Here is a 25,437-nt window from a genome sequence, read left to right on the forward strand (position 1 = left end):
AGTGGCCTTTAAGATAGGTTTGAATAATGTGGTTGTATAATTAATTGTATATAAATGCTATGTTTTATTGAGGTTTAGATGGATGTTGTATGAGTTTGAATAATATGATATGTATATATATATTGGTAGATGATGATTATTGAAGAGTATGATGCCTTGATGAGTTATAATGTTGGGTGTTGAGGTTGAAGATGATTGTTGATGATGATATAGATTGTTGGTTGTTGTGGTTCATGTTGAGAATAAATGATTGAGAAATTTTGGTGTGAATTTAGGAGGAATTGAAGTTGAAGGAGGTGAGTATTAAGAGGCTTTGATAGTTAAGTGACTGATCAATGTTTGGGGAGTGTCTATAATGATTTTGGGGTTGTTTTGAGTATTTTTGAGTTGGTTGGGTTTGGAAGTTTTGGAAAATTTGAGAATTGTCTTCGTTGGTAAAAATCTATTTTTGGTGAATTTTGGTGAATCATAACTTGAGTCTTTGTTTTTGAAATTGGTTAAAAATTGTTTTAATTAAATATTATTTATGTGCACGTGGACGTGCTGTTTTTAACATGTGCGTACGCGCGATAGGGGGTGCGTATGCACAACCCCTGCTTTTGCAGAAAATGTGTTTTTCTTCACTTTTGAAGACTCCCTAGCTTTCCAAACTTTCATAACACTTCTTTAAGACTTGTGTCTAGTAATTAGACTCTAAGACTTGTGAAGATGGGCTAGTTAATATAAATTGATAAATTTCTGTATGAGTTTAGAAGACAAAGAATTATGTTCCTGTAGTTGTAGGTGAGCGGGCAGGATACTATATTAGTGGTGACTCAGAGGGCTTGAGAGGTGATGATAGTTAATGATAAAATTGAGGGATTGGAAACTAGTGATAATTGAGATTGTTGGACTGGTTGGATGTTGAAGGTGTGCCAAGTACTATATCCTTGGACGATTTATGATGAAACTATTGTTGTTGTCGTTGTTTTACTTCTCTGCCACGAGAGTGTGCCAGACACTATATCCTCGAAGCATGAAAGTGTGCCAGACACTATATGCTTGGAACGATAGTGTGCCGGGTACTATATCCACGGAACAAAAGTGTGCCAGGTGCTATATCCTTGGACGTGGCAGAAAGGTGACATCCAAAAGGATGTGTCGGGTTTGCATTTATGGACCGACAAGTGATATCTCGAGCCAATAAGACAGGCATTAATCATGTGCATTATTATGTGTTTTGTTTGCTTTGCCTACTTGTATCTCTTGCCTAAACGTATAATATGCTTACTTGCTAATTGTTTTACTCGCTGTACATGTATATTATTTGTGTCTTACTTGCTTGAATTATATGTGATTGTTTGGTGCTGAGGAGGTTAGGTAGGTGGTGGCAATGGAATATCGCAAGGAGGTTAGGATGGTGAAGGCTGTGGGATACAATGGTGTGATTAGTATTAGTTAGGAATTCCCTATATTTAGATAACCATGTTTATGGTTTATGGTTTAAGTTGTTTATTTTTGTTAAGCTTGAATATCTGTTGATGTGAAGTTCTAGGATTACCTTTGGCATCTTGAAACCTTATATCTTATATATTTGGCACTGTTACCATACTAAGAACCTCTGGTTCTCATACCATATGTTGTTGTTGTTGTTTTTTTTTTAGATGCAGGTGGTAACCCACCTCGGTGAGTTTGTGAATGGTGACAGAGCGGTGTATCTTTTATTATCTTGTATTTTGGTTATTATATTATAGTTTCTCTCACTTTTGTTATTATACTCTGTTGCCGTAGAGGCTTACTTTGAGAGATAATTTGTATAAGCTGTTTTAACTCAAAAACTTGATTATGTCTGTATATGACTAGTCGGTCTAAACTACGCGGGCTGTGGCTAGTACTCTATGATTATGATACTTATATATATATATATATATATATATATATATATATATATATATATATATATATATCTTGACTATTGTTATATTAAGTCTCATGTTGTATCTTATGCCTATATATTTTTAGTTATCGTGTGTAATCACTTCACGCTTTGTAATATCGCTTTATGCAGATTTGAACTTTATTCCTTCATTGGGTTCCTAGTATTACTATTTCCTTCTATATTTATAAATGTGTGAGCTTTAGAACTGTTGTGACTCCTTTATTATCCTTTGCTTTACGGCTAGAGGTAGAACTTAGGGTAACAGGGTGTTATATTTATGGTATCAGAGCGGTTCGTCCTCGTGAGCTTGAAGGATGGACCGATTGTGCTTCATTGCATACTCTGGGTCAATTTTCTTTCATGCTATTTAGGTTATCTGCTTGATATGCATAGCATGCTTATTTGTGAGTCCCTTTTTGGGATAATTGAAACACTAGACTTGAGATATTGAGATTGATTACTTTGATATCGATTGTTTGATGTGGACAGGAACCTAAATGGCTACTCATGGATGAGGTCGTTCCCATACACGGAGAGACAGTGAGAATTGTAAAACCTGATAAATTAGTAAATAATTAGCAAATAAATTTATTACTATTTTAACAAATTAGAAAATAGAATTTTATAGTTTAATGACATAGAGCTAATTAAAATAAGAATTTTGATACTAATTTTTAAGAATTTGGCCTAAGATTAGGCCGAACGGGCCAAACTGGGCAAACCGGGCCCGTATTGTGCCCAAGGCCCAACTCAAAGAACTAATACTCATGAGCTTCAACTTATTTCCCTTCGGCCACACATTGAAACACGCTGAAGCAGCCTTGGGAAGGAAAGAACATAGAGCACCAACATGAAACCCTTGGTTTGATTTCAATCCAACATAATTTTTCACTTTGAGCTCCAATTGCCGCACCGTTTGTGACCACACGTCCACAGTGACGAGTTCTACAAAGCCCAGTACTCCATTAGGTAAGGAAGCCATGTCTTCATTTCCAATTTCTTCCCCCTTAACTTTGAAAATTGATGAGTTCATGTGTTGAGATTTGGTTAACTCTTGATGTTTAGGATCATATTGACCTTGAGAATATGTTGGGTCTTGATTCGATCTTCCGTTGGTAGGGTGAGGAACGTTTAATCCTTTTCAAGTTATCTAATTTGTGAACCTTATGGTAATTTTAGTGTTATTTTGTGAAATTAGTTTAGATTTTGCATTTTGGACACAAATTGGTGGAGTTGGAGATTTGATATTGGATTTTGGGAAACCAGAGACCCGTTTGGTGTGACCTTAGAAGCTTGGGTTTTCCAAAATAGTGACAAATGGTGACGTTCTGGATTTTACGAGGAATCAGCCAATGTATGGTTTTGGTTTCCCGTATATAATATGTAATGTATCGTGAAAATTTAGGTTAGATGACCACAAGATAAGTTGTATGATATGGAAGATTGAGGATTAGTGAATTGTTGTTAGTATTGTTGAGTTGAGTGGTTGGATTGCATGTTGAATGTATATGTATGTGTGTTGTATGATTGGGTATGATGATGAATGTTGATGGTATGAAATGTGGTGTATGACAATTGTGATGATGAATATTGGTGAGATTTGGGCCCTAGACCGTGATCGGTAAGTCCGAGTAAGTATAATGAATTAATATTGGCATGGTTTGCATGTTGTATGTTGAGACACGGATATGATGTATGTGAATGTGAGTGATGTTGTTTTGGTTGAGGTATTATAGAAAATATAATATAAAAATTGTGGTATATAGTGCAGGGTTTTGGTAAGTTACTTAATGCAAAATTTTCTGCATATTTAGCAGCAACTTAGAATAAATACTGGGAGTAATCTAGACATGATATTTTATCCAGATTATTTTATATCAAATTTCAAGAAGCCAAAATTTCTCCATAAAAATTTCATGTAATTTGGCCAAGTGGTCTGGAAGATGTGAATTTTTGAAATTTAGTGGTTGCTGCAGAATTCCTGGTTTTTTGGTTCTACCGTATCAACTTCCAACCACTAGAACTTTTGACTTATTTAAAATTTTGAGTTGCTTTCAAAGGGATTTGAAAATTTTTGGGTCTATTTTTATTGAGTACAAATTTCATGTCGATAGCTATTTTGTAGAGTTAGTTATGTCTCTTGGAAGTTGGGCTGTTTGCAGAAAATTCAGAACCAATTTCCAGAAACAGGGTAGCACTTCCAATTGACTTTAATTAACCAAACGAAGTGCTATGAACTTGAAACTTATTTTTCCGAAAACTTAAGGGTGTAGAGTGTATCCTCACTAAAATCTAGAAGTAACGGATTGGAATTAAATTTATTATAGAATTTTCAAAAACAGAGCGGCGTGTTGTATTTTTCTGAATCCTCTACAAACGAAGTGTTATATCTTGGGACTCTATATTTTAGGCTTATATGTTTATTATTCCGTATTTAGATTCTCCTCTGTATATTTAACTTTATTTTGTCCTTCTTAGAGGTCAACGTGGAGAAATAGGATGTTGTTTTATCTGTTTTGGGATATTTTGGGTTATGTATACTTATGTAAATATTTTTCGGCCAACCTTGGCTTTGCAGGTTGAGCTCGGAGCTTGAATATTTTGTATCTTTTAACACTCCCTTTTCATTATATTTCTTCGTACACAAGTTTTCCGTTTACGTGAGCGTTACAACTTTTGTTTTAGACTTTCCTTCAAAGAATCCTCGTTATAAAATTTCTTTCAACTATATATATATATATATATATATATATATATATATATATATTACTTTTAGAGGTCGTAAGACCTTGCCACCTCAGTTTTATGACTTAAGCATAAGACTCTGTGGGGTAGGATGTTACAAGAATGACCAACTGGCCGGTAACCATGCTAAGTTTATAGCAGCTGTGACCCACCTAGCAAACACCATGCAAGTGAATGCTATTGCTACCACTCATGCTATGGAAATGATGGGCAATGGGAACGGTAACGGCAAAGGGAATGGAGAAGGTGCGGGACACGGCTTGGGTGGTGGTGTTCTGATGACATTAGCCACCTTTCTAAATGTTAACCTGCCAAGTTTTAAAGGATCGACGAATCCTATTGAAGTATATAATTGGTCTCAAGTCATGGAGCATGCGTTGCAAGCTCAACATGTCCCAGAGAATCAGTTTGTGGAGTTTGTAGCCTATCAGTTATTGGGTGAGGCACAACACTGGTGGCAATGGAAGTGCCGACTGATGTAGCTGCAGATGGGGACATCCCATGGGAACTGTTTCAGACTCTGTTTTATAAGAAGTACTTTTCGGAGTTGATGAGGGAAGCAAGGGAATTGGAACTCATACAGCTGAAGCAAGAGTCTATGACTGTAGCAAAGTACACCAGCAAGTTTGAAGAGCTTTGCAGATTTTTTAGGGTTTGCCAAAATGCTCCCGAGTTTTATGAAGGTTGGAAGTGCATTAAGTACCAAGGAAGGCTCAAAGATGACATCATGACTGCGGTGGCTCCTTTGGAGATTAGGAGATTCTCCGAGTTGGTAAACAAAGTAAGAGTTGTGAAATAATTTGCTAAGAAGGTGGGTTTGGCAAGGGTTGTAGAGGACGGTGCCAAGAAGATAACTATGGCAAGAGATAATCGTGATGGTACTAACAATCAAGGTCATGGAGACTACTTTTAGCCGAGGGGACAAAGCTTTAAGAGGGATAGACATGCTCCTCAATATCTTCAAGGGCAAGGGAATTTCAAAAGGAATAACAATGCCTAGTTTCACCAAGTGAGGGGGAATCATCTGTGTTATACTTGTGGGCTGCCTGGACATCTAGCCAAGAACTGCTGCCGTGGGGAAAACCAAAACATGGTCGGAATCAGGAACCAGGTCGTGTGTTTGCTTTGGATGCGAGTAAGATGATGGATTCGGATCCTCCGATGAGAGGTAACCATGTAAAGTTGTTATGATATGTTGCTTGGACCTAAGGGTAGTTTAGTTCTCTATTTTGAAAAATCGTCGTTAGGACAGAAGAGTTTAAGGTTTTTGTTGGAAGTAAACTGGGAAAGGAAGATTCTAGTGGATGTAGTCAAGGAACTCGGATTCGTGACGACGAACGATCAGAGTGATGTAGCGAAAGCATGGTGATTAGCATTTTCGAGGGCAAAAATCCTTTTTAGGAGGGAAGGATGTAAGAACCGGAGTTTTCATGTAAAACCACTTAAGTAGAATAGAATAATTTAATTTCTCGGAATAGGTTCAAAAATATAAAGATGTTTTCTTCAAAATATAAATGTGAGATTCGGATTCAGTGGATTTTTGTGAGTGAGAAAATGTTATCTTTTGAAAATTTTTGCATAAAAACGCGTACTGATAGATTAGCCGAGTATCGGCTTAAGTTCGTCCAGTTGATGCAGGCGCATCATGTTGTACTTTTCTATACTTTTTCATATAAGAAATAAACGCATACTGCTTAATTATGGTGAGTTTTGGTATTTAAATTGGATATTGCTTTCATCCTTTTTATTTTATGATTCTTGTAGGGAAATTTAGGAAAAGAGAAGCAAAAGCACAGGGAGGAATCAAGAATTGAAGACAAGTACAAAGATAATTCATAGATGTTGTCAACCCTGACCTCTTCACCATCGAATGAGCATACCTTGAGCCAAAGAGGTCCAATTGACTAAATTTTGATGACATTGAAAAGCCAATGTCCAGAGCTTTCTAATGATATATAATAGTCTATAATTCTTTTCTAGAATCACGGCCAAGGTGGCGCTAAACTTGGGATTCTCCAAGTTTGGCGCCATGATCATTACAAGCACCCCCACTTACGCAGTTCCAAGTTTGGCGCCAAGATCAAGATAAAACTACATTTTTGCTTGGGAAGGGTGGTGCCAAACTTGGGATTTTCCAAGTTTGGTGCCAACTCTAGGATTTTGAAAGAGGTCTGATGAGCGGATAATTTATACGCTTTTTGGCATTGTTTTTAGTATGTTTTTAGTATGTTTTGGTTAGTTTTTATTATATTTTTATTAGTTTTTATTTAAAATTCACTTTTCTGGACTTTACTAGGAGTTTGGGTGTTTTCTGTGATTTCAGGTATTTTTTGGCTGAAATTGAGGGACCTGAGCAAAAATCTGATTTAGAGGCTAAAAAGGACTGCAGATGCTGTTGGATTCTGACCTCCCTGCACTCGAAGTAAATTTTCTGGAGCTAAAGAAGCCCAATTGGCGCACTCTCAATTGCGTTGGAAATTAGACATCCTGGGCTTTCCAGCAATGTATAATAGTCTATACTTTTCCCGAGATTTGATGGCCCAAACCGGCGTTCCAAATCAGCTCAAGAATTCTGGCGTTTAACGCCGGAATTGGCACAAGAATGGGAGTTAAACGCCCAAACTGGCACAAAAGCTGGCGTTTAACTCCAAGAAAAGTCTCTACACATGAAAGCTTCAATGCTCAGCCCAAGCACATACCAAGTGGGCCCGGAAGTGGATTTTTATGTCATTTACTCATCTTTGTAAACCCTAAGCTACTAGTTCTCTACAAATAGGACCTTTTGCTATTGTATTAGGAATCTTTTGATCACTTTAGATCTGAGGATCATCTTTGGACGTCTAGTTCTTAGATTATGGGAGGCTGGCCATTCGGCCATGCCTAGACCTTGTTCTTATGTATTTTCAACGGTGGAGTTTCTACACACCATAGATTAAGGTGTGGAGCTCTGCTGTACCTCGAGTATCAATGCAATTACTATTGTTCTTCTATTCAATTCGGCTTATTCTTGTTCTAAGATATCACTTGTTCCTCAACTTGATGAATGTGATGATCCGTGACACTCATCATCATTCTCACCTATGAACGTGTGCTTGACAACCACCTCCGTTCTACCTTAGATTGAGTGGATATCTCTTGGATCCCTTAATCGGAATCTTCGTGGTATAAGCTAGAATTGATGGCGGCATTCTTGAGAATCCGGAAGGTCTAAACCTTGTCTGTGGTATTCTGAGTAGGATTCAAGGATTGAATGACTGTGACGAGCTTCAAACTCGCGATTGTGGGGCGTTAGTGACAGACGCAAAAGAATCACTGGATTCTATTCCGACATGATCGAGAACCGACAGATGAATAGCCGTGCTGTGATAGAGCGCGTTGAACATTTTCACTGAGAAGACGGGACTGTAGCCATTGACAACGGTGATGCCCAACATACAGCTTGCCATAGAAAGGAGTAAGAAGGATTGGATGAAGACAGTAGGAAAGCAGAGAGACGGAAGGGACAAAGCATCTCCATACGCTTATCTGAAATTCTCACTAATGAATTACATAAGTATCTCTATCTTTATTTTATGTTTTAATCATTAATCCTCCATAACCATTTGAATCCGCCTGACTGAGATTTACAAGATAACCATAGCTTGCTTCATACCAACAATCTTTGTGGGATCGACCCTTACTCGCGTAAGGTTTATTACTTGGACGACCTAGTACACTTGCTGGTTAGTTGTGCGAAGTTGTGATAAAGAGTTGAGATTGCAATTGAGCGTACCATGTTGATGGCGCCATTGATGATCACAATTTCGTGCACCAAGTTTTTGGTGCCGTTGCCGGGGATTGTTTGAGTTTGGACAACTGACGGTTCATCTTGTTGCTTAGATTATGTAATTTTATTTTATGTTTAAGCTTTTTACTTTTCAAAAATTTTTCAAAAATACAAAAAATATTTCTATTTTGTTCTTCAGAGTTTTTAAGAATGGATTCTAGAGTTTCATGATGATTTGTTGAAGTATGGCTGGCTGTGAAGCCATGTCTAATCTTTTGGACCGAGGTTTCAACTTATCATCACAAGTGCTTGTTGATTTCTATCAATTTTGCTGTTGTGAGCAATGATCTGCTAAAGCTTGGTTGGCCATTGGCCATGTCTAGTGTTTTGGACCGGAGCTTTCACTGAAAGCTTGGTTGGCTGTGAAGCCATGTCTAATTCCTGGACCGGAGTCTTAGACTAGCATTGCAATGATTCCTGGAATTCTCATTAAGAATTTTGAACCCTTGTTTTTCTTTTCCACTCAATTTTCGAAAAAGCACAAATTTTTTTTTAAAATCTTAAAATCAAAAATATTTTTATGTTTCTTGTTTGAGTCTAATGTCTAATTTTAAGTTTGGTGTCAATTGCATGTTTCTGTTCTTCTTGCATTTTTCGAATTCATTCATGTGTCTTCATTGATCTTCAAGTTGTTCTTGATGATTTACTTGCTCTGATCTTTAAATTCTCTTGTCTTGAGTGTTTTGTTGTTTCTCATATGCATTCTCAATTTGTTAGTGTCAATAGTATACAAACTTCTAAGTTTGGTATCTTGCATGCATTGTTTATTTGATCTCAGTTGCATTTTGATTATTCCTCATTATTAAAAATCCAAAAAAATTTAATTTGTGTCTTTTCAAGTCAATAATACAGGGAATTGAAGATTCAGAACATTCAGCAGAGGAATTACACAGAAAAAGCTGGGCGTTCAAAACGCCAGTGAGGAAGGAAAACTGGCGTTTAAACGCCAGCCAGGGTGCCTGGCTAGGCGTTTAACGCCCAAAAGGGTAGAGTTTTGGGCGTTAAACACCAGAATGGATACCATTCTGGGCGTTTATCGCCAGGATGGCACAAGAGGGAAGATTTTGTTTTTAATTCAAATTTTTTTCAAGTTTTCATAATTTTTCAAAATCAAATCTTTTTCAAATCATATCTTTTCAATCATATATTTTCAAAATCAATTTCTTTCATTTTTCAAAAATACTTGCTAACAATTAATGATTTGATTCAACATTTCAAGTATGTTACCTTTTCTGTTGAGAAAGGTTTAATGTCTGAATCATACCTTTTAAATTTCTTGTTAGCCAAGCCATTAATTTTAAAAATCAAATCTTTTTAAATTATTTTTCAATCATATCTTTTTAAAACCATAACTTTTCAATCATATCTTCTTAATCACATCTTTTTCAAAATAATTTTCAATCATATCTTTTTAATTTCTAATTTCAAAATCTTTTTCAAAAATCACCTTATTTCTTTCCCAACTCTAATTTTTGAAAATCATTCTTCAATTTTTCAAAATTTCTTTAAAATCTTTTACTTTAATTTCAAAAATTTCTTTCCCTTTTCTCACATCCTTCTATTTATGGACTAACACTCCTCCTCAATGCACAATTCGAACTCTATCTCTCTTGATAAGTTCGAATTCTTCTACCTTCTCCTTCTATTCTTCTTTTCCTCTGACACATCAAGGAATCTCTATACCGTGACATAGAGGATTCCATATTTTCTTGTTTTCTTCTCTTTGATATGAGCAGGAGCAAAGACAAAGGCATTCTTGTTGAAGCTAACCCTGACCCTGAAAGGACCTTGAAGCGAAAGCTAAGAGAAGCTAAAGCACAATTCTCTGTAGAGGACCTAACAGAAATCTTCAAAGAAGAAGACATGGCAGCCGAAAACAAAAACAATACAAACAATGCAAGGAAGGTGCTGGGTGACTTTACTGCACCTACTCCCGACTTCTATGGGAGAAGCATCTCTATCCCTGCCATTGGAGCAAACAACTTTGAGCTTAAGCCTCAATTAGTTTCTCTAATGCAACAGAATTGCAAGTTCCATGGACTTCCATTGGAAGATCCTCATCAGTTTTTAGCTGAATTCTTGCAAATCTGTAACATTGTCAAGACCAATGGGGTTGACCCTGAGGTCTACAGACTTATGCTATTCCCTTTTGCTGTAAGAAACAGAGCTAGGATATGGTTGGACTCACAACCTAAAGAAAGCCTGAACTCTTGGAAAAAGCTAGTCAATGCCTTCTTGGCAAAGTTCTTTCCTCCTCAAAAATTGAGTAAGCTTAGAGTGGAAGTCCAAACCTTCAGACAGAAGAAAGGTGAATCCCTTTATGAAGCTTGGGAAAGATACAAACAATTGATTAGAAAGTGTCCTTCTGACATGCTTTCTGAGTGGAGCATCATAGGTATCTTCTATGATGGTCTGTCTGAACTGTCCAAGATGTCATTGGATAGCTCTGCTGGAGGATCTCTTCATCTGAAGAAGACACCTGCAGAAGCTCAAGAACTCATTGAAATGGTTGCAAATAACCAATTCATGTAAACTTCTGAAAGGAATCCTGTGAACAATGGGACGAATCAGAAGAAAGGAGTTCTTGAGATTGATACTCCGAATGCCATATTGGCTCAAAACTAAATACTGACTCAGCAAGTCAATATGATTTCTCAAAGTCTATCTAGAATGCAAGCTGCACCAGGCAGTACTAAGGACGCTTCATCTGAAGAAGAAGCTTATGATCCTGAGAACCCATCAATGGAAGAGGTGAATTACATGGGAGAACTCTATGGAAACACCTATAATCCTTCATGGAGAAATCATCCAAATCTCTCATGGAAGGATCAACAGAGACCTCAACAAGGTTTCAACAACAATAATGGTGGAAGAAATAGGTTTAGCAATGGCAAGCCTTTTCCATCATCTTCTCAGCAACAGACAGAGAATTCTAAGCAGAGCCACTCTGACTTAGCAACCATGGTCTCTGATCTAATCAAAACCACTCAAAGTTTCATGACTGAAACAAGGTCCTCCATTAGAAACTTGGAGGCACAAGTGGGTCAGCTGAGTAAGAAAGTTACTGAACTCCCTCCTAGTACTCTTCCAAGCAATATAGAAGAAAATCCAAAAGGAGAGTGTAAGGCCATCAACATGGCTGAATTTGGAGAGGAGAAAGAGGCAGTGAGCGCCACTGAGGAAGACCTTAATGGACGTCCACTGGCCTCCAATGAGTTCCCTAATGAGGGACCATAGGAATCTAAGGCTCACACTGAGACCATAGAGATTCCATTGGATTTACTTCTGCCATTCATGAGCTCTGATGAGTATTCTTCCTCTGAAGAGGATGAAGATGTCACTGAAGAGCAAGTTGCTAAGTACCTTGGAGCAATCATGAAGCTAAATGACAAGTTATTTGGTAATGAGACTTGGGAGGATGAACCCCCTTTGCTCACCAAAGAACTGGATGACTTGACTAGGCAGAGATTACCTCAAAAGAGACAGGACCCTGAAAAGTTCTCAATACCTTGTACAGTAGGCACCATGACCTTCAAGAAGGCCCTGTGTGACCTAGGGTCAAGCATAAACCTCATGCCTCTCTCTGTAATGGAGAAGCTAAGGATTTTTGAGGTACAAGCTGCAAGAATCTCACTAGAGATGGCAGACAATTCAAGAAAACAAGCTTATGGGCTTGTAGAGGATGTTTTGGTAAAGATTGAAGACCATTACATCCCTGCTGATTTCATAGTCCTAGAGACTGGGAAGTGCATGGATGAATCCATCATCCTTGGCAGACCTTTCCTAGCCACAGCAAAGGCTGTGATTGATGTTGACAGAGGAGAATTAATCATTCAAGTGAATGAAGAATCCCTTATGTTTAAGGCTCAAGGATATCCCTCTACAACCATGGAGAGGAAGCATGAAGAGCTTCTCTCAAAACAGAGTCAAACAGAGTCCCCACAGTCAAACTCTAAGTTTGGTGTTGGGAGGCCACAACCAAATTCTAAGTTTGGTGTTGAACCCCCACATTCAAACTCTAAGTTTGGTGTTGGGAGGTTTCAACATTGCTCTGAGTATCTGTAAGGCTCCATGAGAGCCCACTGTCAAGCTACTGACATTAAAGAAGCACTTGTTAGGAGGCAACCCAATGTTATATTTATCTATTTTCCATTGTTATTTTATGTTTTCTATAGGTTGATGATCATGGGAAGTCACAAAATCAATTAAAAAAGAAAAAACAGAATGAAAAACAGAAAGAAAAAAATAGCACACCTTGGAGAAAAACTTGCTGGCGTTTAAACGGCAGTGAAGACAGCAAAATGGGCGTTTAACGCCCAGTCTGGTAACATTCTGGGCGTTTAACACCAGAAAGGGGCACCAGACTGGCGTTTAACGCCAGGAATGGGCACCAGCCCGACGTTTAACGCCAGGATTGGCAGAAGGAGCATTTTTGCTTGCCACTTGGTGCAGGGATGAATTATCCTTGACACCTCAGGACCTGTGGACCCCACAAGATCTCCACAGGATCCCCACCTACCCCACCACTCTCTCTCTTCTTCACCCACTCACCAATCACCTCAACACCTCTTTTCCAAAAACCCCTCACCTATCAAATCCAACCATTCTCTTCACCACTCACATCCATCCTTCATAAAACCCCACCTACCTCACCATTCAAATTCAAACCACTTTCCCTCCCAAACCCACCCTAGATTGCCGAAACATACCCCCCTCTCCACTCCTATATAAACCCATCTTCACTCCTTCATTTTCACACAACTTAAACACTACTTCTCCCCCTTGGCCGAAACACAAAGCCCCCCTCCATCTCCTCTATTTCTTCTTCTTCTACTCTCTTCTTTCTTCTTTTGCTCGAGGACGAGCAAACCTTCTAAGTTTGGTGTGGTAAAAGCATTGCTTTTTGTTTTTCCATAACCATTTATGGCATCTAAGGCCGGAGAAACCTCTAGAAAGAGGAAAGGGAAGGCAAAAGCTTCCACCTCCGATTCATGGGAGATGGAGATATTCATCTCAAGGGTGCATCAAGACCACTTCCATGAAGTTGTGGCCATGAAGAAGGTGATCTCCGAGGTCCCTTTCAAACTCAAAAAGAGTGAATATCCGGAGATCCGACATGAGATCCGAAGAAGAGGTTGGGAAGTTCTTACCAACCCCATTCAACAAGTCGGAATCTTAATGGTTCAAGAGTTCTATGCCAATGCATGGATCACCAAGAACCATGATCAAAGTGTGAACCCAGACCTAAAGAATTGGCTTACAATGGTTCAGGGGAAATGCTTAGATTTTAGTCCGAAAAATGTAAGGTTGGCATTCAACTTGCCCATGATGCAAGGAGATGAACACCCCTACACTAGAAGGGTCAACTTTGATCAAAGGTTGGACCAAGTCCTCATAGACATTTGTGAAGAGGGCGCTCAATAGAAGAGAGATTCAAGAGGGAAGCCAGTTCAACTGAGAAGGCATGACCTCAAGCTCGTGGCTAGGGGATGGTTGGAGTTTATCCAATGCTCAATCATTCCCACTAGCAACCGGTCTGAAGTTACTATAGACCGGACTATCATAATTCATAGCATCATGATTGGAGAGGAAGTAGAAGTTCATGAGGTTATATCCCAAGAACTTTATAAGGTGGCAGACAAGTCCTCTACCTTGGCAAGGTTAGCCTTCCCTCATCTCATTTGTCACCTCTATAATTCAGTTGGAGTTAACATAGAGGGAGACATCCTCATTGATGAGGACAAGCCCATCACTAAGAAAAGGATGGAGCAAACAAGAGATCCCACTCATCATGAAATCCCTGAGATGCCTCAAGGGATGCCCTTCCCTCCACAAAACTATTGGGATCAAATCAACACCTCCCTAGGAGAATTGAGTTCCAACATGGGACAACTAAGGGTGGAGCACCAATAACATTCCATCCTCCTCCATGAAATTAGAGAAGATCAAAGAATCATGAGAGAGGAGCAACAAAGGCAAGGAAGAGACATTGAGGAGCTCAAGCACTCCATAAGATCTTCAAGAGGAAGAACAAGCCACCATCACTAAGGTGGACCCGTTCTTTAATCTCCTTGTTCTTCATTTTTCTGTTTTTCGAATTTTCATGCTTATGTTTATCTATGTTTGTGTCTTATGATCATTAGTGTCTTAGTGTCTATGCCTTAAAGTTATGAATGTCCTATGAATCCATCACCTTTCTTAAATGAAAAATGTTCTTAATTGAAAAAGAGAAGAATTGCATGAATTTTGAATTTTATAACAGATTAATTATTTTGATGTGGTGGCAATACTTTGACTTCTGAATGTATGCTTGAACAGTGCATATGTCTTTTGAATTTGTTGTTCATGAATGTTGGCTATTGAAAGAATGATGAAAAAAGGAGACATGTTACTGAAGATCTGAAAAATCATAAAAATGATTCTTGAAGCAAGAAAAAGCAGTGAATACAAAAAAAGAGAGATTATGTGCGAAAAAAAAAGAGAGACAGAGAAAGCAAGCAGAAAAAAAAGCCAAAAGGCAAGGGTAAAAATAAAGTCGTGATCCATGGCAAAAAGAGTGTGCTTAAGAACCCTGGACACCTCTAATTGGGGACTCTAGCAAAGCTGAGTCACAATCTGAAAAGGTTCACCCAGTTATGTGCCTGTGGCATGTATGTATCCGGTGGTAATACTGGAAGACAGAGTGCTTTAGGCCACGGCCAAGACTCATAAAGTAGCTGTGTTCAAGAATCATCATACTTAACTAGGAGAATCAATAACACTATCTAGATTCTGAGTTCTTATAGAAGCCAATCATTCTGAATTTCAAAGGATAGAGTGAGATACCAAAACTGTTCAGAGGCAAAAAGCTAAAAGCCCCGCTCATCTAATTAATACTGATCTTCATAGATGTTTTTGGAATTCATTGCATATTCTCTTCTTTTTATCTTATTTGATTTTCAGTTGCTTGGGGACAAGCAACAATTTAAGTTTGGTGTTGTGATGAGCGGATAATTTATACGCTTTTTGGCATTGTTTTTAGTATGTTTTTAGTATGTTTTAGTTAGTTTTTATTATATTTTTATTAGTTTTTATTTAAAATTCACTTTTCTGGACTTTACTAGGAGTTTGTGTGTTTTTTGTGATTTCAGATATTTTCTGGCTGAAATTGAGGGACCTGAGCAAAAATCTGATTCAGAGGCTAAAGAGGACTGCAGATGCTATTGGATTCTGACCTCCCTGCACTCGAAGTGGATTTTCGGGAGCTACAGAATCCCAATTGGCGCGCTCTTAATTGCGTTGGAAAGTAGACATCCTGGGCTTTCCAGCAATGTATAATAGTCCATACTTTGTCCGAGATTTGATGGCCCAAACTGGCGTTCCAAATCAGCTCAAGAATTCTGGCGTTTAACGCAGGAACTGGCACAAGAATGGGAGTTAAACGCCCAAACTGGCACAAAAGCTGGCGTTTAACTCCAAGAAAAGTCTCTACACATGAAAGCTTCAATGCTCAGCCCAAGCACATACCAAGTGGGCCCGGAAGTGGATTTTTATGTCATTTACTCATCTTTGTAAACCCTAAGCTACTAGTTCTCTACAAATAGGACCTTTTGCTATTGTATTAGGAATCTTTTGATCACTTTAGATCTGAGGATCATCTTTGGACGTCTAGTTCTTAGATTATGGGAGGCTGGCCATTCGGCCATGCCTAGACCTTGTTCTTATGTATTTTCAACGGTGGAGTTTCTACACACCATAGATTAAGGTGTGGAGCTCTGCTGTACCTCGAGTATCAATGCAATTACTATTGTTCTTCTATTCAATTCGGCTTATTCTTGTTCTAAGATATCACTTGTTCCTCAACTTGATGAATGTGATGATCCGTGACACTCATCATCATTCTCACCTATGAACGTGTGCTTGACAACCACCTCCGTTCTACCTTAGATTGAGTGGATATCTCTTGGATCCCTTAATCGGAATCTTCGTGGTATAAGCTAGAATTGATGGCGGCATTCTTGAGAATCCGGAAGGTCTAAACCTTGTCTGTGGTATTCTGAGTAGGATTCAAGGATTGAATGACTGTGACGAGCTTCAAACTCGCGATTGTGGGGCGTTAGTGACAGACGCAAAAGAATCACTGGATTCTATTCCGACATGATCGAGAACCGACAGATGAATAGCCGTGCTGTGATAGAGCGCGTTGAACATTTTCACTGAGAAGACGGGACTGTAGCCATTGACAACGGTGATGCCCAACATACAGCTTGCCATAGAAAGGAGTAAGAAGGATTGGATGAAGACAGTAGGAAAGCAGAGAGACGGAAGGGACAAAGCATCTCCATACGCTTATCTGAAATTCTCACCAATGAATTACATAAGTATCTCTCTCTTTATTTTATGTTTTAATCATTAATCCTCCATGACCATTTGAATCCGCCTGACTGAGATTTACAAGATAACCATAGCTTGCTTCATACCAACAATCTCCGTGGGATTGACCCTTACTCGCGTAAGGTTTATTACTTGGACGACCCAGTGCACTTGCTGGTTAGTTGTGTGAAGTTGTGATAAAGAGTTGAGATTGCAATTGAGCATACCATGTTGATGGCGCCATTGATGATCACAATTTCGTGCACCAAGGTCCTCATGCCCCAAAAGCCAGCAACGAAGATTTGATTTTTATTTTGATTAAAATTTTATTTTATTTACAAATAGAAAAATACATTATTTAGTTTTAGAAAATATATTTTACATTAATTAGTATTAGATATAAAAGGGAAAAGATTCAGCCCTTCGGGCTCTCTTCTTTTTTACGCACCATATTCCGCAATTTATAATTTTTTTGAATCCTAGTTTTCTTTCTGAGCCACGAGCAACTAAACTTCCACTGTTAAGGTTAGGAGCTCTGTTTATTGTATGGATTGATACTATTACTCTTCTATTTTAATTCATGTATTGATTTAAATTTCAAGAATTTATTTTCGTTCTTCATCTTAAGGATTTGGGTAGATCGGAAGAATAACCCATATTCTATTTGAGTTCTTGTGAATTTTGAAAAAGTAATTTACTTGAACAACAACTTGAAAATAATTTCTCCTAAACCACTAATTTATTTGAACTTAACGGGATACATGACATATAATCGTCTTATGTTTGGATAATTAGGGTTTCTGTGGCTAATAAACTAGAACTGAATGTTACCTTCTAATTGAAATTAACTGACAAAGGAATTGGTGGTTAACTAGATTAGAGGAGACTAAATTGCTAAGGAATTAGGGTTTAGTCACTTATAATTTGCTATGAATTGAATCTTGCATGATTAAAATAGTTGGTAAGAAATAGAAATTCGAAAGATAAACAACTCTGAAACCTTAACTGTTTTCTCATATATTCTTCACACCAATTTACTGTTTGCTTTTCTAATTCTCTGAATTTACTGTTTAGTGCAATTGAAACCTCAAACACCATTTTCTACTTGTCTAACTAAGTAAATCACTCAACCATGGTTGCTTGATCCATCAATCCATGTGGGATCGATCTCACTCACCTGAGGTATTACTTGGTACGACCTGGTGCACTTGCCGGTTAGTTTGTGGACTTTAAATTTCACACCAAGTTTTTGGCAGCGTTGCCAGGGATTAATTGTGATTAAAAACTACCAGTTGATTGATTACCTAGATTAGACTTTTTTTTTGTTTAGTTTTCTTATTTGATTTTTACATTATATTTTTTTCATTTTTTGAAATTTATTTTTATATTAAAAAAAACTATAATAATAAAAAAATGAAAATAATTTTTGAGAAAAAAGAAAAAATTTTTAATATTTCTTTTTGTTCATTCTTCTAGCTTCTCTGTTTACCATATGGTGCATTTAATTCTATTTGGTGTTTTGTGCTAAGAAAAATAATGGAGAGAGATCATATGGGTTACTACTCACACCCAAAGAGTTATTCATATTATTGTAGATGGAGGAACTACCCGAATTTTGGTTGGGAAAGTCAAGACCAAAGAAACTTCTATGCTCCATGATGAGCGGATGATTTGTACACTTTTTGGCATTGTTTTTAGTATGTTTTTAGTATGATATAGTTAGTTTTTAGTATATTTTCATTAGTTTTTAGTTAAAATTCACTTTTCTGGACTTTACTATGAGTTTGTGTGTTTTTCTGTGATTTCAGGTATTTTCTGGCTGAAATTGAGGGACCTGAGCAAAAATCTGATTCAGAGACTAAAAAGGACTGCAGATGCTGTTGGATTCTGACCTCCCTGCACTCGAAGTGGATTTTCTGGAGCTACAGAAGCCCAATTGGCGCGCTCTCAATGGCGTTGGAAAGTAGACATCCTGGGCTTTCCAGCAATATATGATAGTCCATACTTTGCCCGAGATTTGATGGCCCAAACCGGCGTTCAAAGTCACCTTCAAGATTTCCAGCGTTAAACGCCGGAACTGGCACCCAAATGGGAGTTAAACGCCCAAACTGGCATAAAAGCTGGCGTTTAACTCCAAGAAGAGTCTCTACACGAAAAATGCTTCATTGCTCAGCCCAAGCACACACCAAGTGGGCCCGAAAATGGATTTCTATGTCATTTACTCATTTCTGTAAACCTTAGGCTACTAGTTCTCTATAAGTAGGACCTTTTTCTATTGTATTTTCATCTTTTGATCTTTGGAACCTTTTTCTTTAGATCTTTTGATCACTTTGGGAGGCTGGCCTCACGGCCATGCCTAGACCTTGTTCTTATGTATTTTCAACGGTGGAGCTTCTACACACCATAGATTAAGGTGTGGAGCTCTGCTGTACCTCGAGTATTAATGCAATTACTATTGTTCTTCTATTCAATTCCGCTTGTTCTTTGTCCAAGATATTCATTCGCACTCAAGAACTTGATGAATGTGATGATTATGTGACACTCATCATCATTCTCACTCATGAACAAAGTGACTGACAACCACTTCTGTTCTACAAGCAAACAAGGCTCTAGTGTTTATCTCTTGGATTCTTTAACCGGAATCTTTGTGGTATAGGCGAGAACTGATGGCGGCATTCAAGAGAATCCGGAAGGTCTAACCTTGTTTGTGGTATTCTGAGTAGGATTCAATGATTGAATGACTGTGACGTGCTTCAAACTCCTAGCAGGCGGGGCGTTAGTGACAGACGCAAAAGAATCGATGGATTTTATTCTGGCCTGACCGAGAACCGACAGCTGATTACCCCATGCTGTGACAGAGCATAGGCAAACGTTTTCACTGAGAGGATGGGAGGTAGCCATTGACAATGGTGAAACCCTACATGAGCTTGCCATGGAAAGGAGTAAGAAGGATTGGATGAAGATAGTAGGAAAGCAGAGAGACGGAAGGGAAGGCATCTTCATGCGCTTGTCTGAAGTTCCTACCAATGAATTACATAAGTACCTCTATCTTTATCTTTATGTTTATTTCGTTCATCACTATATCCATTTGAGTTTGCCTGACTAAGATTTACAAGATGACCATAGCTTGCTTCATACTAACAATCTCCGTGGGATCGACCATTACTCGCGTAAGGTTTATTACTTGGACGACCCAGTGCACTTGCTGGTTAGTTGTGCGAAGTTGTGTAATGCCATGGTATTGAACACCAAGTTTTTGGGGTTCATGACCGGGGATTATGAGAGTTGTGAAAAGTATTGTTCACAATTTCGCGCACCACTCCATGTTCTATCTATCAAGAACCACCATCTCCATATTCATACCAAGAACCACCATCTCCATATTCATACCAAGACCCATCATCCCCTTTTTATTCATATCAATAGCCACCATCTTCTTATTCATAACAAAAACCACCAGCTCTTGAGCTTGTCATGAAAGAATGCATACATTATATGAGGATGAGTGTAAAAAATATAGAGAAACATGTAGAGTTGATTATCAAGCACCTAGATGAGAACTAAGCAAATTCTTTCCCAAGAGATATAATGCAAGATCCTATGGAAGAAAGTGAGGAAATGAATCAAAAGAGTTCATACTTCAGTGAATTAGAGAACTCCCCACCCTCACACATGGAAGAAGAGGAAGATGCAAAAATAAAAGAGGAAGATGCACAAACATAGGAGGAAGATACACAAACAAAGGAGGAAGCCATGTATACTCCATGCTTGAACATTCCAATAATTTCGGAGGAAGCCATACAAGTCCCTTCAATTCTATGCATGCAAGCTCTTGAGAAAAGAAATCTGAATGCACTGCCCACATTTGAATTGAAGTCTTCTCCCCCAACACTTGAATATGTTTTTCTTGGTCTTAATGAATCAGAGAGTTGTATCGGAGTTGCTTTTTGGTGGGTATCATTTTTCTTCTCATGTCCGCTAAAGTCATTTCTCTTAACTAACTGGAAGAAGAGGAAGAAAATTCAAGATACAACCGTCAAGCTAGTGATGTTAAAGAAGCACTTGTTGGGAGGTAACCCAACATTTGGTATTTTCTTTTCATTCTCTTTTTTTGTTTTACTTAAGATTGTGTATGAGTTCATGGATTAAGTTTGGTGTGCTACACCATATTTGCATCCCACTGGGTACTTGGCCTAGTTTTACATAGATTATATCACACTAAGTTTGGTGTCCTCACACCAAGTTTGGTGTTGCCACAATCACTATGCAAAACATTAGCAATCTAGCTATTTTATACTATTTTAGTTTTCCTTGAGTTTTGTTTTACTTTGATTAATTTCTTTTGATTAAGGCCTCTGCATTGCTTGATTTTCTTTCACTTGCTAGTCTTATTTACTCTTATTTCTATCACCATTAATTCTCTTTCCTTGTTGCTTGAGGACAATCAACCATTCTAAGTTTGGTGTTGGAAACTATGCTCTACATAGCTTAAAAGCGGATAAAGAAGAAGATGATGAAGAGAAAGGCAGAGAGAACTAAGGTTGTTTCCTTTCTTTTTAATTATATGCATGTGTGTTCTTCCTTTTAGATAAGCATAATATAATTTTGAATTGTAACATATTGCCTTTACATCATGATTATCAACTTGAAGTTTGTGAGTCAAAGCAATTAAGCATCATGATCATCAACAAACAGAGTAATTAAAGAAGAAGCTAGTATGAGCATATGAGTATTAGAAGGCTAGCATGACTATTTTTGCTCAAACACATTTGAGTTTTGTTTGATTGAAATTTTTATCTAGAACACTTTATAAAATCTTTGAAATTTTTAAAACCTTGAAGAAGCTTGTCAATTAATGATCAAGTAAAGAAAAAAATAGAAAGGGGAAAATGAGAAAGCTAAAGGCTCTGAGTACTAATGACAACTCATTTGTCAAATACTTGTAGTGTTTATGTATCAAGTAAAAAGTTTGAAAATAAAACATTTAGAGTCAAGGCTAGGCTCAAGTGCAAAACACCCCCCTCAAAGCTCAAGGCTCTGAGGATCAATAATTAGAGAGTAAAGAAAAGAAACAAAAGCAAAGCTTAAAGAGTTCTCTAGTTATATGCTTGTGGTGCTTATGTATCAGGTGGTAATACATGAAAACAAAGCATTTAGAGTCAAAGCTATAAAAACAAATGGTGCAAAGCATCCAAGAAGCTAAGAAAAGAAACAAATGAAAAGCTTATTTCAAGAAAGGAATATAAGAAAAGATTTCATAAAGTGATCAAGATAAAATCATCAATCATTTGAAATTATTTTGTGAGTGTTGCATGCCTAGTTAACTAGCCAACCATAAATATTAAAATTGATAATCTTCTTACCTTGGATTGTCAATTTATATTGCATGATTCTTTGTTTGCTTGAGGACAAGCAAAGTGTAAGTTTTGTGTGTGATGCGTGCATATCATGTTGTTCTTTTCTATGCTTTTTCATATACGAAATAAATGCATAATGCTTAATTATGGAGAGTTTTGGTATTTAAATTGGATATTTCTTTCATCCTTTTTATTTCATGATTCTTGTAGGGAAATTTAGGAAAAGAGAAGCAAAAGCACAAGGAGGAATCAAGAATTAAAGACAAGTGCAAAGAGAATTCATAGATGCTGTCAACCCTGACCTCTTCACACTTCAACAAGCATAACTTGAGCTAAAAAGGTCCAATTGACTCGATTTCAATGGCATTGGAAAGCCAACACCTAGAGATTTCTAACTATATATAATAATCTATAATTCTTTTTTGGAATCAAGGCCAAGGTGGCACCAAACTTGGGATTCTCCAAGTTTGGCGCCATGATCATTACAAGCCCCCCCCAATTTACATTGGTATGGTGGCGCCAAACTTGGGATTCTTCAAGTTTGGCACCAAGATCAAGATAAAACTACATTTTTTCAAGGGAAGGGTGGTGCCAAACTTGGGAAATCCCAAGTTTGGCACCAGCTCTAACATTTTAAAAGTGGTCCTCACGCCCCAAAAGCCAGCAACGAAGATTTGATTTTTATTTTGATTAAACTTTTATTTTATTCAAAAATAGGAAAAGATATTATTTAGTTTTAGAAAATATATTTTATATTAATTAGGATTAGATATAAAAGGGAAAAGATTCAGCCCTTCGAGTTCTCTTCTCTTTTACGCACCTCATTCCGCACTTTACAATTTTTCTGAATCCTAGTTTTCTCTCTGAGCCATGAGCAACCAAACCTCCACTATTAACTTTAGGAGCTCTATTTATTGTATGGATTGATACTATTACTCTTTTATTTTAATTTATGTATTGATTTAAATTTCAAGAATTTATTTTCGTTCATCATCTTAAGGATTTGGGTGGATTGGAAGAATAACCCTTATTCTATTTGAGTTCTTGTGAACCTTGGAAAAGCAATTTACTTGAACAACAGCTTGAAAAACCTTTCTCCTAAACCACTAATTTATCTGGACTTAACGACATATAATCCTCTTATATTTGGATAATTAGGATTTCTGTTGCTAAAAAACTAGAACTGAACTTCACCTTTTAATTGAAATTAAGTGACCAATAAATTGGCAGTTAACTAGATTAGAGGAGATTAAATTGCTAAGGAATTAGGGTTTAGTCACTTATAGTTTGCTATGAATTGAATCTTGCGTAATTAAAATAGTTGGTAAGAAATAGAAATTCGAAAGATAAACAACTCTGAAACCTTAACTGTTTTCTCATATATTCTTTACACCAATTTACTATTTGCTTTTCTAATTCTCTGAATTTACTATTTAGTGCAATTGAAACCTTAAACACCATTTTCTGCTTGTCTAACTAAGTAAATCACTCAACTATAGTTGCTTGATCCATCAATCCTCATGGGATCGACACTCACTCACCTGAGGTATTACTTGGTATGACCCAGTGCACTTGTCGGTTAGTTTGTAGACTTTAAATTTCACACCACCAGTACTGTGTGAAAGAGAATAAAACAGTACAAAACCTTTGAAGAGTTTTTGAAATAGTAAACTGGGCACTTATTCAAAAGGTTTTGGCCCAAAGTCGAGCCAAACGAACCAGAAATGTTATGCAGTTGGACCGGGCCCAAGTTGGGCCCAAGCCCAACATATATACACCTTTTAATGAGCCATTTTCAGCTCATAACACTCACACACATAAAGAGGGGCGCTGGTTTTGAGAGAGGAGAGGAAGAAGAAGAGCACTATTCATCTCCTCCTTCTTTTGGCCATATCTTGAGCTACGGAGCTCCGATTGATGAGCTGTTTGCGGCCACACAAAGCTCTTGTCGAGCTTTTCATTTTTATCTTAACAAATTGGTAATAAACTCACTCTTTTATTTCTAGTTTCTCTGCCCTATTTCATTTTTGAAAATGGCTCTTTGGGTTGTTGAGTTTCTTTGTGTTCTTGTTGTTTAGGTATAATCTATCTTGAGTAAGTAGTGGATTTTACCCCCAAACTCATTGAATAAGGTAAGAAATCATTAAACTATTGTGTTTATTTGAATGTCATAAACCTTAGCTTTGATTATTGTTGTTTTTCATGACATAGAGTGTTCTTGGTGTTGTTTGGTGTTGGGTGAGGGCTTGAACGCCTGTGGTAAAGTGATTTTGTGCATGGAGGATAATCGGCCAAGGTATACTTTCGATTTCCTTTATGTAGTATATAATGTTTTGTAAAACTTAGGCTAGTAGCCTTTAAGATAGGTTTGAATAATATGGTTGTATGATTAATTGTATATAAATGCTATATTTGATTAAGGTTTAGATGGAGGTTGTATGAGTTTGAATATGATGATATGTATATATATGTTGGTAGATGATGATTCTTGAAGAGTATGATGCCTTGATGAGTTATAATGTTGGGTGTTGAGGTTGAAGATGATTGTTGATGATGATATGGATTGTTGGTTGTTGTGATTCATGTTGAGAATAAATGATTGAGGAATTTTGGTGTGAATTTAGGAGGAAGTTGAACGAGGTAAGTATTAAGAGGCTTTGATAGTTAGGTGATTGATAAATATTTGGGGAGTGTCTATAATAATTATTTTGGGGTTGTTTTGAGTATGTTTGAGTTGGTTGGGTTTGGAAGTTTTAGAAAATTTGAGAATTGTCTCCATTGGTAAAAATTTGTTTTTGGTGAACTTTGGTGGATCATAACTTGAGTCTCAGTTTTTGAAATTGCTTTAAAATTGTTTAAAATTAAAGATGATTTCGAGAATTGATATAAAGTTTGAGAAAAATGGAATTTTGTAGAGAAAGTTATGAACGCTTAAAGTTTGTGGTCTAAAACTGAAATTTTGGCAACTTAACTTTTTCTGGATTCTGATATACATGAGTACGTGGACCCATGCCTCATACGTGGATGGTGGTCTCTGTCCAGCACTCCCGCGTACGCGGCACATGTATGCGTACGCGAGATGGCCCAATTTTCTTGTACGCGTATGCAGACGTCCCTTCTTCAACGTGTGCGTACGCACGATAGGGGGTGCATACGAACGGCCCCTGTTTTTACCGAAAATGTGTTTTTTTTCACTTTTGAGGGCTCCCTAGCTTTCCAAACTTCCATAACTCATCCTT

Source organism: Arachis hypogaea, chromosome 4, assembly GCF_003086295.3.
Source record: "Arachis hypogaea cultivar Tifrunner chromosome 4, arahy.Tifrunner.gnm2.J5K5, whole genome shotgun sequence".
Classification (NCBI taxonomy): domain Eukaryota; kingdom Viridiplantae; phylum Streptophyta; class Magnoliopsida; order Fabales; family Fabaceae; genus Arachis; species Arachis hypogaea.